The sequence below is a fragment of the Patella vulgata genome, chromosome 4, assembly GCF_932274485.2.
Source record: "Patella vulgata chromosome 4, xgPatVulg1.2, whole genome shotgun sequence".
NCBI lineage: Eukaryota > Metazoa > Mollusca > Gastropoda > Patellidae > Patella > Patella vulgata.
In genome coordinates this window covers 12,931,392-12,947,861 of record NC_065882.2, presented here as the reverse complement: position 1 = coordinate 12,947,861, position 16,470 = coordinate 12,931,392, and the positions used below count along the sequence as shown (strand labels likewise).

Sequence of the window (16,470 nt, the reverse complement as noted above, 5' to 3'; positions counted from 1 at the left end):
ACGGTTCTTCAGTACAGAGAGGTTTTAAATAGCTCTGCGCTTTGTGGCAGTCTAGGTAGTAGTACTTTGGGTCAGTTTCAGGCTCTCCAGAGATATACCTTCAAGGAACTGGGATTGTCAATATTTACAAGTGCCACGGACAAAGGGTTAATGCTCTTTTTATTTCTGTAATATATGTAACCTACAAGTAAAAACATGGAACTCTATAAGAGCAATGAAATTCCAATGGTCTCGCAAGTACAGTAACCGACAGTACCCATATCACTGATGATGTTACTGTAAGAATGTGTTTGATAAAGACGTTATTGACCCTGTGACCTTTTGTTATAACCTTATAGACCAGTGATGTTATAAACAATAGTACTAGACACAATAGGTAGGATAACAAACATGATAATTGACATTAATCAATGTAATATATTCACATGTGGTTATAATACACTTGTACTCGCAACATGGAACATGAAAACAACCTTTTATGTCAAGGAAATAGAGTGCTGACCTGAAACGATGATGCTTAAGTCCTCAGTGAGTAAGGCTCTGGCTGGCGTACCAGGGGATCCCGGTGGTGGCTGAAAAAGTTCCCTAAGTATGGTTTCCTTCCCCTTGCCGAAGTTGCTGTGACAGGTAGAATTTGAAACTGTCGAGCCGCTCTCCTGGTAAAATTCCCCTCATAGCACACGGCATGGTGTATTCCGTCTTTATTAGCCTGGTTAGTGCAGGAAAGTAGGACACTAAACCCTCATTTCATTTCCAAGACATTTGCTATTCAATAAATTAGATAAGAGTATGTTACCAGTTTTAGATGTGTGGACTTCTCAGATATTATGGATGGTCAGGACATGTTTCGCAACCTCGGAGGACCCTGGTTTAGTCATGTAAAATTGTATTCATTTCACTGAAACCAACTTCTGCTGTGAACCTGAAGGTCTACAAAAAATGTTCCCAAATGGACCCCCACAGTTCCTTGGGTTGAATCTTTTGATGAGGGTCAACATTATTCATAACTACTTGTACTTCACATTCAGGCACCATGTACAGAAATTCCCAGTCAGCTCAGAATCATTTTATAGCATGAAACCTATTCTTTATGATCAGTCTGTGTCAGTTGTTCCGATATTCTCATATTCATAAAAAAAATACCACGCAAATGATAAGACTTACTGATTTTCAGTTATAAGGTATCCTTTTACCATTCTGGACATTCTCAAGACTCTTTTAGTAGAATTACTACTTCTTATGAATTCTTACAGTATGTCTTCTATCAGAGCCATACCAATTTATGGCTTGCAAATTTCTATTAGGAATTTAGAGTTCACCCCCCAAAAAATATATGCTGATCCTGATCATGCATTTTTGACATCTTAATTCACACTATATTGTACTCAAATGGATTATTATATTCTATTAGAGTTATTCCAAAACTATACCTGTTCCAAATTTCTGTTGATTTTTTGACATAGCACCGTGTAATCTTCATTAGTCTGTTCGGTGGAGAAAAGCAGGACGTAAAGTAGATTTTGCTGGTGTTAGAATTTGAAAATAGCATCTGATGATGATAAATATATCTGCTTTAATCTTCAGTGTTTCCTACCACTGCTAAAGACCCCCTACGAGCACGCAAATATTGAATAAAATTGAACTATATGTTAGTCCCGAAATGACCTAGTTTGTGTCGAGTGGATGTTAAATCCCATTTTTCTCTCTCTCTATCCCTGCAATTAACAAAAGTCTATCACACATAACATCTAATTATGAAAATATAATTAAAATATGAACAGTAGATGATCTCTTGACTTTGATTCAATTGGATTAAAAAGATTCCTGTGAAATAGATTTTTGCCGATGTTAGAATGTGAAATAGCCTGTGTTTCTTCAGTCTGTAATTGGCAAAGCAGTTTTCCTGCAGTAGTCTATCAGACATTACAGCGGTATGCACATTCCAATATCTGGTATGAAAGAATGTATAATATGATCTGTTTTTGTCGAGGTTAGAATGTAAAATGGAGTCAGCCATCTTGAATATACCTGTTTTCTTTCACCTGTGTTTTTATTGTCTTTGATGTTTTTCTCCGAGTGTGAACAGACAGCTGGTGATAACGAGCAGAAGGAGAAAAAAAACCTGTTGAAGCCAACAATGCACTCATGATCATCTCTCTGTTTCTGTGAATACAAAGATGGAACCTATGTGGTATTTTCTAGTTGTTTGCGTCGAAGAGAAGGCTAACATGTTGCTGTCCAGGCAAAATTTCCCTCATAATCATAACACAATATATGGCATATGCCTTTGTTAAACAGTCGGGTTAGTGCAGAGCAATAGGACGTTGAAACCTATTTCATTTCATATTAATTAAAAATTACTGCAGTACACATAAATAATCACACAAGATTTAAAAAAAAAAAAAAATCTGAAACTTTGAGAGATCCCTGTGGATTTTGCGGCCCTAAGCTGTACTTTGTTTAGATTGTTCCTTTGGATCAGCGAGGCGCTGTATCATACGGTCTGCCATTGAGTCAACTGGCAGGGTTTTGATTCCCCGGTTGTACGTGGCAAGGAGTAGGGTCGCCTGTCCAACCTCGTGGGTTTTCTCCGGGTCCTCCGGTTTTCTCCCACTGCTAAAGACCCCTACACTCAAGCGAATTATTGAAATAAAATTGAACCATGTGTTAGTCCCGAAATGACCTAGTTTGTGTGGAGTGAACGTTAAACCCCATTTCTCTCTCTCTCTCTCTCTCTCTCCCCCCCCCCCCCCCCCGTTGGACCATACAGATAGGGAGACATGTGTTGTGTAATTTTAAACCAATCAGTGCTCAAATAGCCAGATAATTAAATCACTGAGAATGTAATAAATGATAATACAAACGATGTCTGGTGACTGATCGTAAACAAATCTCCTCTCAACAACATTCTCATCAACTCACAACAATTACCTTGTCTCATCCTCTCGCAGCTCTTTAACTTAGTGAGATAGAAATCTTCATACAGGTAGTAGCCATGTAAGACCAGACTCTTGGACATTGTATACTTGTGTTACCACATGCCAAGGGACTGGTTAAACTAGACTAACAGGTAGAATGTTATTGTTTGTTGTCCAGTTACAGGTGAGGAATGCAACTTGACGTTTTTTAGCGAGATGTTTATAGTTAATGAATAAGACAGATTGGTTGCGATGTTGTTAATTTATTGGTCAGATTTACATTGGACGTTCATATTTCTTCACCTTGTATTTGCTGACTATCACTGTTTTAGGTGATGAAACTCCAGTCGGTGTTAGAATCTGGCGCAGGGATTGGGTGAGGGGTCGATCACAGATATGGGTTTCCTCTCATTTGAAAAAAATCCTGCTTGCAACTTAATTCATGAAATAAAATGTATGCCACATGTTAGTCTGAAATGACCTACTTTGTGTGAGTGGATGATCACTTAAACCCATATCTCTCACCATTTTTGATGCAAAATGGTTCCGTATTTAAATCTGGCACATAGATTGGTTGATTGGTCAATCATGGGGTTTACTCTCACTTCTGATAGTAATTGCAGGAGGACTGCACCACACACAATCAAACCCATATGAAACAGCCGTGGACAAGGCATACAATATACAAACATTTCAAACAATAAACAACAGAAGTATATATCAAATCAAGTGAATGGATCATACGAAAAAATTACTGAATAGGATAAAAAAATATGCCATATGTTAGCATGACCCTACTTTGTGTTGCCTGACATGAAACCGGTGGAGGCTCTTTTGTGTGCCCCGTGTTCAGGGGGTTAAATTCATTACACAAAATCTGAATAGAAGATTTAAGTTTCTACCTACTCTTATCTTTAAAGTCAACTGGCTTGGTTTCGATTCACCGGTTGTACGTGACAAGGAGTAGGGTCACCTGTCCAACCTGGTAGGTTTTCTCCGGGTTCTCTGGTTTCCTCCCACTGCTAAAGACTCCTACGCTTAAGCAGATTTCTGTGTTAGTCCCAAAATAACCCATTTCTCCTTCCCTTCCTCTCTCTCTCTCTCTCTCTCTCTCTCTCTCCCTTTAAACTTATGATATGGGTTATCTACCTGTGTGTTATATAGTGATTGGTCCAGTTGAGAAGAGATAAAGGTGGTAGTTAGAATGTTGATAAATGTTGATTACAAGGAATCTTGTCCATTTGTTGAATGTTGACAGGTAGAAACTTGTTGAAATCAGTTCCGTTGGTTGGGATATTACTTTAGTTTGTAGCCCTAAAATGTTATCCTTTACTTCAATGGTAATTTATTTCTATGGACAAGCATCGTGGTCAAGATGCTACCTAACCTGTTTTTTAGGTTATAATCAATTATCTAGTTTACTGTCTAAAAACAATTGAAGTCTGTATTTTTGTTAGATTTGAATAACAGGACCTGGAATTAGTATTAAACTGGTGTGAATAAACACGTCTGGTAAATATTTGTGAATGCCGCCCAAATGAAATGGGCTTTAATGTCCTACTTTTCTGTACCAAGCGGGCTAAGGAAGACTGGTATGCCATTCCGTGTGCTATGAGGGACATTTTGCCAGGACACTATTTGTTGAATTCCAACTGTTACGGGATCTTTTACATGTATACAGGACCTTGATGTTTCAAACCCTCCAAAATTTTCTTGTCGGACGCTCCATCCTGTACCACAGCTGATGAGAGGAAACCAAGCTGAAAAATTTGAGAAACTTTCATGGACCTGCTCACTAAGCTATGGTGGCTGACGTGAATGCAACGTAACTTGATGTGGAAATAATGTATTGGGATAGCTATGAATATTTTGACTTGTAATTGAATCTTACTTCCAAGAATATGATTTTGCCACCTCAGAGACCTTTCTATCTTTACTATTTATTTATAAGATTTTAAAATTCTGACTCCTTGACAAAAAAAGAGTGGTTATTTCGATATACGATATCCCACCCAGAGTTGTTTCCCCTTTCAAGTTTTTTTAATTGGCTCATATTACACATGACTGTTTATTTTTAATTTCTTGTAAATATAAAAAGATTGTGTGTTTATTATGATACGAGAAGATGGGCGTACATGTTGATAGAAATCGGGGAAATTAATGCTATTTTACTTTTTGAAATTTTTTTAAATGCAGAAAAGTATCTATGACTAAAACTTGGTTCAAATTTTAAATTTGTTTCTTGACAAATGATTGATGTCTATTTACTTTTGAATCTGTTTACACTAGTATAAAAAAAAATATTTTAGACTATACTTGATGAAATTGTTTAAAATTTAATTTTGTTTCCCTCCTAAAATAAGTAAAGTGTTTATACTGACACTAGTCAATTAAAAGAACAAACAGACGTTTGATTAAACTTGATGGAAATTATTTAAAGGGACCATCCCCATTTAAACAGAGTCTTAGAAATAAAAGTCTGTGTATGTATGAAATTGAAATTTAAGCGCCAAAATAACTTGTCTGAAAATTTCAGCTCAAAATATTGAGTCGTTTGGACGTGAACTGGACGTCAAAAATGCTTATCCGGACGCGTAACCCTTTTAAGATTTTGGGTCAATTTTTCGTTGGGTGACCTTATAATCTATTACCGTCCCTTTAGAGGTCAAAACAGTGTGTGATGCATGTTCTGTACTTGATAATGTAGGGTAATTTTTTATAAAATAATACAGCATTTGGGACACTAGTCACCATTTCCAGATGAAGACTGACTGGTTTAAGTTGTTTGAAAACGTATCAGGTATATTGAGTTAGTTGCTCGACCCTAAGGTAGAGGGTTTTAAGGGCTTTTCACACAAAATTAAGCAGGTTTATTCCGAAATATAATCGAGATTGGCCCCTTAGATTTTAATTTCCCCCGCCCCCCCCCCCTCCTTAATACAATAAGTGAAGTGTTTCCACTGACACTTGTCAATTAAAAGAAGAGTGTCAAGATTTTTCTGGAATATAACTGACATGGTTTCATAAACCTCATTTAACTCAATCAAAATTGCCAATCTTTTAATTTCAAGATGGTAATCATCAAAACATTACTTAGGTTTAATAAATCATAAATAAGAAATATTTTTCTTGAATATTTCCACAAATTTGAGTCCGGTAGTCCATCAGTCCTATCAGATTTTGTTGAAATAGGTTATTTGAAGTTTTTTGGTCGGAATTAATGTAGACTTGATATTTTATAAGATAAATCTGGCAGCAAGCTGCGTTTGTCAGAAACCCGAAAGTTATATTAAGATTTGAGATGTTATTTGAGAAGTTTTTATCACCCCTGGCAAACTTTGCTTATCATAAAACTCTAACTCAGGAAGTTTCTTAGTTCAATTTCTGTACTACAGATTCGAGAACCTTTCCAATCTTAAGAGGTTTCAAATATATTTTAATATAATCATTATAAAATTCAAACTCTTATTGACAGAACTACAGCAGTTTACACAAAAATTCTAATCAAATTAATAGTTTTGTGTCTCCGGAAGTTTTTTTTTTTTGCGTATTGATTGAAAAAAGACTTAATGGTTTCAAATTTTGTATTATTGTCTTACATTAAGCGGTTATAGTATTTTCGCAGCATGTTTCTTTTACAGTAGACCAATGTTTTCGGTCACATACTTTTCAGACGCAGATGTTAACTGGTGTTGATGGGAGCTGTGGTCAGGACTGTCCCAGCTGAAACATGGGTTGCTGACAATTGTTGTGTAGGAGGAAGGCTATGCTCGTTCTTTCTAAAACACAATTTTATATACAGGGCCAGCTCTCAGGTGTTGGACTAATTAGTTCCTGCATTAAGTGGGGGGGTTGGATGGCCGAATGGTTAGCACGGACGTGCTGTATCATAAGGCCTGTCATTGAATCAACTGGCGTGGTTTCGAATCCCCAGTTGTACGTGACAAGGAGTCGGGTCGCCAGTCCAACCTCGTGGGTTTTCTCCTGGTCCTCCAGTTTCCTCCCATTTCTAAAAGACCCCTACGCGCAAGCGAATTATTGAAATAAAATTGAACCATGTGTTAGTCCCGAAATTGCCTAGTTTGTGTTGAGTGGAAGTTAAACCCCATTTCTCTCTCTCTCCTGCATTAAGTGATCTAGTTTTGTCAAGTAAAAATGCCTTTGTACTTAAATTTGAAACTAGGTTTTTGATATAAAAAAAGTAGTCATTTCACTAATTCAGCCCTTTGCTGTGAACCTAGCTGCCCTGCCAAAGTGTTCTAAATCATGCGTACATCCCTAAAGACTTCCTCTGATTAGACACCACTTGTTATTTTTTTTATAAAGGTCATATTGCTTACAATATATATATATATTGCGTGCTTTCGTATTCAAAAGAAAAAATCCAGGTATTGACAGATTTATGACAGAAAGATGGTGTCTACACTTGAAGGTTCATCCAGTTACCAATAAATAAAGGAAATGAATAGTTCGCAATTGTCTTATCTCTGTTGAACCCTTCACAAAAAAGAGAATCATTTGTCAATCTTATATATTTGGTTTCAGACCCACAGCAATTGTTAATGATGGAATGTAATTTTTATTGGGATATACGCCCCTAGGAAAACTATTCCTTAGTTTACGAAGGAACCTAATGCGGTGAATCTTCAAGATAAAAATCATTTTGGTATTTCTTGAAGAGCTCGAATCTGTTGGTGGCCTGTATTCTGTTTTATTCTATCCAAGAAAAATTGGGATTTAATACCAGAATATCTGCCAAAATTTGATCTTGTAAGCATTTCAGATTATCTTATCAATCGGCAGTTACTTAGATTTATTTCCAGGGTTAAAAGTCCGAAAGGGGGAACGCTGCTTGAACAAATGTTTATTTTGGCAGACATACAAAATATTTTCATATGTAAATTTTATTTCTTAATACAATAACAGTTCTTACAGCATCTCGGCATATTTCAATTGTAACAGGAATTTTCGACATGCTAAAAATGAAATTCGATGATCTGGTAAATTGGTAGCAGATTGGAATTTTATTCCATGAAATAATTTTAGCATTTTGGTTTTTTTTTTGATTGATAACATATGAAGTTTTCTACTTCAATAGTTTGAATAGGAAATGGTAAACAAGGGTATTTATGAAGGCACATATTTTTTATTTTTAAAATTTAGAACTTTATAAATTTCAATCTAAGGCCGCACAAAATTGAATTTTGTTTTATTTAAACATACATTATGCAAGAACTAAATCTGTCCATTGCAGGTCGTTCTTTAGGCCTGAAATGTTATCTAAATTATTAATTAGACATTAATTAACTTATCCAGACCATAATCAACTCTAGATGGCATCGCTAGCCTGCGATCTTAAGTGGATTGTGATCCGATTTACTGCATAACTTTCCTTCTCGATTAAACGATTAAATGGATAATCGAGACTATGCTGCTTAACGTACTGACTTTAGTAATGATGACTGAGGCTAGGCAGAAATTTCATTCGCTTAGTTCTCGGTTCATAGTGGATCAATTTGAATGAAATTTTCAGCAAATTGCCTTTACATTATCTAGTTTTTAATTATTATAGTGAGAACTGCCAACTCGTTATCGAATCTCCCATAATGTATCTTTAAACAATATTTTTATTCACAGGATACCGAAACAAGCCGAATATAAATAATATAAACATATATTATGATTATCAATATACATGTATATGGCCAAAGGCTTATATAAATCGGCTTCCCAAAAGCAAGATACATAAATAATATAAACATATATTATGATTATCAATACACATGTATATGGAGTATTAAAGTACATATATAATAAGATTACAGGAATAATATAATCAAATTTTAGCTTGCCTCAGGACCAAGAAGGGGTAGATAAGTTCATTACCTCAAAATCCTGGGCGGCCATTGTAACACGTAATCAATGTACAAAATTTGAATTTCTGTTCTTCGTGGAATACCTATTATAAATTTTGTGTCCTATTTCTTGCGGAGACAAATAATTTAAAAACAAAAAGTACTTAGGTTCTCTTCTTGAAAGTTTTCAGTCTGTCATTGAGTCAACTCGCGTGGTTTCAATTCCCCATTTGTTTGTCTAACCTCAACAGGGTTTTTTCTGGATCCTCCGGTTTCCTCCTATGTGCAAGCAAATTGTTGAAATAAAATTGAACCATATGTTAGTCCCGAATTCTTATTGACAAGATAGTTTGAAACTTATTGTTAAAACCTCTGTGCATTACAAAACCAATCAATCTAGGTTAGATACCATTTTGATATCAGTGTGGATAGAATTTAGAAATGAATTATCCTAAAGTCATGAAATCATTAGCTAGAAAGCCAAGAGAACTTTAAATCATCATAACTTACATTAGGATGAATGGATGAATCTAGGAAAAAAGTCACAGGTAAAAAAGTCACAGTAAAAAAAGTCACAGGTAAAAAAGTCACAGGAAAAAAAGTCACAGGTAAAAAAGTCACAGTAAAAAATACACAGTAAAAAAAAAAACACAGGTAAAAAAGTCACAACTTATATATATTGTATTGTAGGGTGAGTATATCTTTGATCTTTTAAGTTATTTGTCTTTGACAGTCCAGGCTGTCGTCGCCCAGGATGCCATCGGAAATCCACCTGTCAGGAAGGTCAAGAAGAAGTTTGTAAAGATGCAGACAAATGTGCTATAATGTATTAAAATGTCAGATGTGCTGATATGCCATATGTGCTAATACGTCAAATGTGCTATGATATCAAAATGTGCTGATTTCTAAAGACTAAAACAGTCTACTTACATCTGTGTAATGAACATATGTGTAATGAAAGGTTAAATATGTGTTATTGTTTATATTGTTATTGAATTTGAATTTGAGATGTAATAAAAAAAAACTGTGACTTTTTTTCCTGTGTTTTTTTTACCTAGGCAAATTTGTGACTTTTTTACTGTGAATTTTTTTCCTGTGTATTTTTTTCCGCGCACCGAATGGATTTTAGTAGTTTATCGAGCAATAGATTATATTTTGTAAGACCACAATTTATTGTTTATAGACTGAAGTATGTTTTTACCTTTTTGTCAGGAATTTGTACCTTTAATAAATTCCTCAGAAGATAAACAATTTGTTGTTTGGATACAAGCAAATATTGAATTTTAATAATATTTAAAACAAGAAACCATAATCAATTTAATGGAATAAAAATGAGTAGTACTTTCCTCTTAAAATACAATCCTGAGAATGTTTTTTAGTGCTGCACTTTTTGACCCGAGTCTGACAACTAGAGACAAACTGAAACAATTGTTCATAAAACACTTGGGAGATAAAAAAAGTTAGAATTTATTGTACCTGTTAAAGATGAAGTTACCTTGATTACCTGGTTACCACAGGTATCAGCACCAGGTGAATTGGGTTACAAACAAATTGATACCCTATTTTTTGGGGGGAGATAAACTACTGTGGAATTTTCAGGTATTCTATCCAGTAGGGAAGAGGAAGAAATAAATGTCTGTTGTTTTTAACATGTTTACTGACTTAACAGGTCAGGAAATAAGGTTTTTTGTTGTACCTGTGGAAATATCAGGCATTAATGAAGTAGTACCTGATACATTGAATTTTGTGTCAGACCTGTATGAAAGATATTGATGAATTTACAGAAAAAAGATCATTCTTCCAGAATTTGTGACAGGTTCCTTATTTGTTGACTGGCGGATTGACAATTGCTGCCCTTGTACATTGGCTATATAAATTGATTGCTCAGTTCCCTTGGGCCACCAAACTCAATTTTAAAATCCAACTTTGTAACTTACCCTGTCCCTACAATACATTAGTTGTTTTACTAATTTTAGACTGGGTTGACATAGTATGTTAAAGTCTCTATACATTAAATATCAAGTTTTCCAGGGCTTATTCCACACTAAAATGTACTCAATTGAATAGTTAAGATTTAATTAAGAAACAATACCACTGGAGTGGCTTTAGATTTCAAGTTGATAATTTGTTATTATGGTTGCCTGTTTTCATGCCATATTCCTAAGTTTTAATTCTAAATATAACTTAAATAACGATTCTGTTAAACTTTCCTGTTAAAATTTCAGATAAGTAATTGTTATCTCGTTGGGGTAAAAGAGTGCTAATCAATGTCGTAATTCAAATAAAGTTAGAAATTAAAAAGAGAAATTGATTCACAAGATCAAAATGGTGATAAAAGAAAAGTAGATAATTTAGCATGTAAAGAATTGGGGTAGCGAATGAATTTAATTAACAATATTCCGTATCTTCGTTCACACATAAACATTTCTCTTTAAATATTTTATAATGTATTGATTGAATTAAAAGATTTTCTCTAACATATTGGTAGATTTTGATCTTGTTGTACATTATATTAATGGTTTAATTCGATCATTATTTCTAGTATAGAATTAAAAGATAATAGACATAAAACTTGTATCATGAATAAATAATTTTAAATAGTTTTATGCAGTAATTGTTAGATGGTTTGTTTTGTCTTCACATTTCTCTGTATACAGTGTGTGTTTATTCTAAATAGATCGTTCAATATACACTGTAAGTTCTGTTTACAACTAAATACATTGGGGGGGGGGGGCTTTAGATCATAAGGTCTGTCATTGAGTCAAGTGGTGTCTTGCTAATGGATTAAATAACCTGTTGAATTAGGTTGATCTAGTGTGCCTGTCCAACCTTATGGGTTTTCTCTGAGTTCTCCGGTTTCCTTCCACTGCTGTTTACACCTATACCTTTGCCAAGTGAATTATTGAAAAAAGATTTAACCATATGTTAGTCCTGAAATGACCCAATTTGTCTACATTGTTGAATATATCCCGGGGTATACACCATAGATCTTCGTGTATTTGGCTGTAAATATCCCGTTCAATAAACACCCCAAGTTCATCCATATACATTGTTTAATATACACTATTGGCCCAAAATAACACCACAATACTCTGTACAATATGCACTATATAATCTTTATTGGATCTAAATATCTTGTTTATTCATCATCAGTTCAGTACACATCTATATATACATTTTTTATACATTGTTCAACATATACTATAATCTTTGTGTATTTGACTGTAAATTATCTCTTCAATATAACCATAATCTTTGTATATTGGCTATATATACCCTGTTCAATATACACTACAATGCCATGTTCAATATACACTTTAAAATTTGTGTATTGGCTCTAAACACTTTTGTTCAATATACATCTATCTATATATACATTGTTCAATACACACCAATTTCAGTATACATCTATATATTAAATATACATTGAAATGTTTGGTGTATTGGTTTTGTGTATAAAACAGTCTGATTGAAGTCTTTCTCTATCCTGTCACTTACAACTTGCTCCTCTTTCAAGTTTCCTTTGAAACATTTGTCTGTGATATCACTCTTAGTGACAGAGGAAGCTCCAGGAATGATTGTCTTGCTAATGGATAAAATAACCTGTTGAATTGGATTGATCTAGGGTGCCTTTTCCATTAATCATGTGATGATTTATACAAAGAAAGTTGGGCAGAATTCAATATATTTACTAATTTTAGTTACGTTTTCTTTTTTTTGTTGTTCAAAGAAAAATTGGTTTATATCGTGTCTGCTCATGTCTACATTATCTTTTATGTAGCCCTATTTTTTTTTTTTGGTTTCGAATCCCCAGATGTACGTGACTAGGAGTAGGGTCGCCTGTCCAACCTCGTGGGTTTTCTCTGGGTCCTCTGGTTTCCGCCCACTTCTAAAGACCCCTACGCACAAGCAAATTATTGAAATAAAATTAAAACCATATGTTAGTCCTGACATGACCTAGTTTGTGTCTAGTGGACTTTTAACCCCATTTCTCTCTTTAATTAAATGTGTCGAGTGGACGTTAAACCCCATTTCTCTCTCTCTCTATTTTTATTTTATCATCAGAAAAACAGAGATTTGGTCTTGACGTAATTTGTATCTTGTATCTTTCCATCAAACTCAATTGATGAAAACAAATAAATTTTGGCAAGGATTCAGCTCAGACTTAACTCTATTCATGAATAAAAGTCTATTAAATATTATTTACACACCTCAAACCGCACCATATCAAGTTTATTCCCTTCATTATTTTCAAATTTTGAATATGAATGTCCGCAGGGAACTAATAAAGATTTTGATTGAAAAAACGCTGAATGGCCCATGAAATTAATGAAGATTTTAAATGAATAAAACTTTTTTTTTAAATTCACAGTGGCCCATTATTTTTTCTATAATAAATGGTGAATTTTTAAGAGGTTTTAAGTTAAGAGAGGATTAGGCGATGCTTATTTGTTTATGATTTTTATATTGTGCAATATCCATGCTATAAGCTTGCCCAAAGCCCAGTCCAAAAACATTATGACAACTACCACAAAGCGAATGCCCTCTTACAGAAAAAGTTTTGAGTCTGAATCTTTATAAACACAACTATATCTATAGAGTGTTCTTTATTCCAATGGCAGATCATTCCACTCTGTTTGCCCTGCAGTAGGGAAAAATTATTTGACTAAAATGGAATGGTTTAGGCTTTGGCACTACAAGGAGGTTTTTTATCTACAGATCTTCATGTCTTTGCAGATTTTGATAAACAATTTTGGGAGAGCAGTACCATTTAAACACAAATGTTAGAATTAATACATTGCTTGAGCTAGAAAAGTTATAAATACACAAAGCTATATTATAATGTGCCTTAGTGGAAAAATATTACTATTTTTTTAAGCCAGAGCACTTATTTCACACTCTTTGTTTTTTTTACGAGTCTAGTAACTTGGGTAATGTTTTTGCCATTAGTACTTCTATTTACGCAGCAGTCAGTAACGTGGTTTAGTTGTAATTGGCCATAGCGATGTTACTATTCTTATGAAATATTTTAACGGATGGAATTGTAATATATACTGCCACGGACCGTCTGCCTTTTTTGTCTCTGACAACCAGAATAGAATTTATGGTGGTTGAAATTGTTCAGACACTTTTCTCTTTAACATTGTAATTAAACTATTTTTTTCTCGTTCATCAGAATGAAGGCATATGTTCTTCTGTAGTCTGTTCCATGGTTACGCTACCGTTATTTTACCATCCCATATTTCTTAAAAAAATTACTTTGTTAAAATAAAATAAAATATTCATGAACCATTTTAGTAAATTTGTCTGAAAATGATGTTCCATTTGAAAAATACAAGTTTAATTTGTTATGAGAGGCAGATGAAAGTACAGTTTTCTAAAAGAAACTGTCTGCTTTAGTTACTACTGAGTCTTATCGTTTTTAAGAATCTCCCTTAAGAGTTGTTGGTAATTCTGTCCTGAAAATGATGTGGCATTTCATTTAAGAAACTTGTTTCATTTGAATTATTAATTTCTGTCACAACAGATGAAAGTATGGTTCTCTGTAAGAAATTGTCTCCATTAGTTACTACTGAGTCTACTATCATCTTACTGATGATTTGTAGTAAAACTGGGGGGTTGGATGGCCAAATGGTTAGCACGTGCGCGCTGTATCATAAAGCCTGTCATTGAGTCAACTGGCCTGGTTTCGAAACCCCGGTTGTACATGACAAGGAGTAGGGTCGCCTGTCCAACCTCGTGGGTTTTCTCCGGGTCCTCCAGTTTCCTCCCACTGCTAAAGACCCCTACGCGCAAGCGAATATTGAAATAAAACTAAACCATATGTTAGTCCCGAAATGACCTAGTTTGTGTCGAGTGGACGTTAAACCTTATTCCTCTCTCTCTCTCTCTCTCTTGTAGTAAAACATCAAGAGGCATGGTTTCGATGCCACACTTGTACTTGACAAGGAGTAGGGTTGCCTGTTCAACCTCATGACTTTTCTCCAAGTTCACAAAGTATTCTCAGACTTAGGTTAAGAATTTACTCAACTTTAAATCACTTGTTTATGAGAAATATCATTGATCCAGAAACACAAAACTTTGCACATAGTTTCTTATTGATGTATTTGATACATTTAAACAACAAAAGTTTTATAAAAGGCTATATTGTAGTTAAAATAAGGTGAACAATTTTGAGTAAATTCTTGAGTCTGAGAATAAATAAGGTGAACAATTTTGAGTAAATTCTTGAGTCTGAGAATAAATAAGGTGAACAATTTTGAGTAAATTCTTGAGTCTGAGAATAAATAAGGTGAACAATTTTGAGTAAATTCTTGAGTCTGAGAATAAATAAGGTGCACAATTTTGAGTAAATTCTTGAGTCTGAGAATGCTTTGTGAAGTCGGGACCAGGTCTGCTAGAGACCCCAAAAGCGAATTATAAAAATACAACTGAACCATGTGTTAGTCCCGAAATGACCTAGTTTGTGTAGAGCGGCTGTTAAACTCTCGCTCTCAACAATTAATTGTCTGCATTAGTTACTATTGAGTCTATCGTGTTTATGAATCTACCTGATGCGTTGTTGGTAGAGTATCTGGTTTATCTTTTATTGTATAATAACGATAAACATGTCGTTAATGATACACCAGAGACTCCCCTCGCACTTACATAATCCACGATAAATTTATTATTACTTACTATAAATAGTACCGTAAACAACTATTACATATGTCAAACTACATCATCTTACAGCAATTGATATGATAAACTTCGTACCTGTTGCCAAAACTCCTTTATATTCTTATAAAAAACATCAACTGTACAGATTGATGTTTGAGAAAGATGGCAAAAAACTTGTTTGTTTTTCAGATATTGGTAATTCCCGATCGTGAATTTTTGGGCAATATAAAATAATTTGTAGAATATCCTCCTTAAAATGTACTCAAAATGGTTATTTAACATTCTTTGAAGAAAGAAAACAAAGATATGAATCCTGACTTTGATTCAATTGGGGGGTGGGTGGGTGTGGATGTCCGAACGGTTGCACGTTGTACGTTGTATCATAAGGTCTGTCATTGAGTCAACTGGCGTGGTTTCAACTCCCCCGTTGTACGTGACAAGGAGTAGGGTCGTCTGTCCAGCCTCATGGGTTTTCTCCGGGTCCTCCGGTTTCCTCCCACTGCTAAAGATTCCTATGCGCAAGCAAATTATTGAAATAACATTAAACCATATGTTAGTCCCAAAATGACCTAGCTTGTGTTGAGTGGTCGTTAAACCCCATTTCTCTCACTCTTGTCTCTTTTTATTCAAATTCAACCATCAAGGGATCTTATATATTGTATATTGTATCAGTTTGGAGAGGAAAAAGTGGGGAATCAAAACCACGCCACTTGACTCAATGGCAGACCTTGTAATTTACGCACATGCGTTAAACCACTAGACGACCCAAACCCCTGGAATTTGATTAAGAGAGAAGGAATATTACTGTCCAGGCAAATGTGTCAATGAGACTTTAAACCCTATTCCATTTAGATCTCAGAAACTATGGTATTATGTGACATCTGAGGCAATGAACACAAAAAAAAACACTAGAATTTAGGTTTTGTTAACTTAAAAAGCATTTAATATTGAATTATGAAAATGATGATAAACATGAGATTTGAAAAAAAACACGATAAAGTCTACACCATATGACCCAAGAGACAAAACTCAGACAT

The 16,470-nt window shown here is 34.5% G+C and overlaps 1 protein-coding gene across 1 annotated transcript in view; it reads left to right on the top strand.

Moving 5' to 3' along the window:
* LOC126817797 (tyrosine-protein phosphatase Lar) overlaps positions 1-16,470 on the top strand; it is a 144,620-nt gene that overhangs the window by 54,323 nt on the left and 73,827 nt on the right. The window lies entirely within an intron of this gene.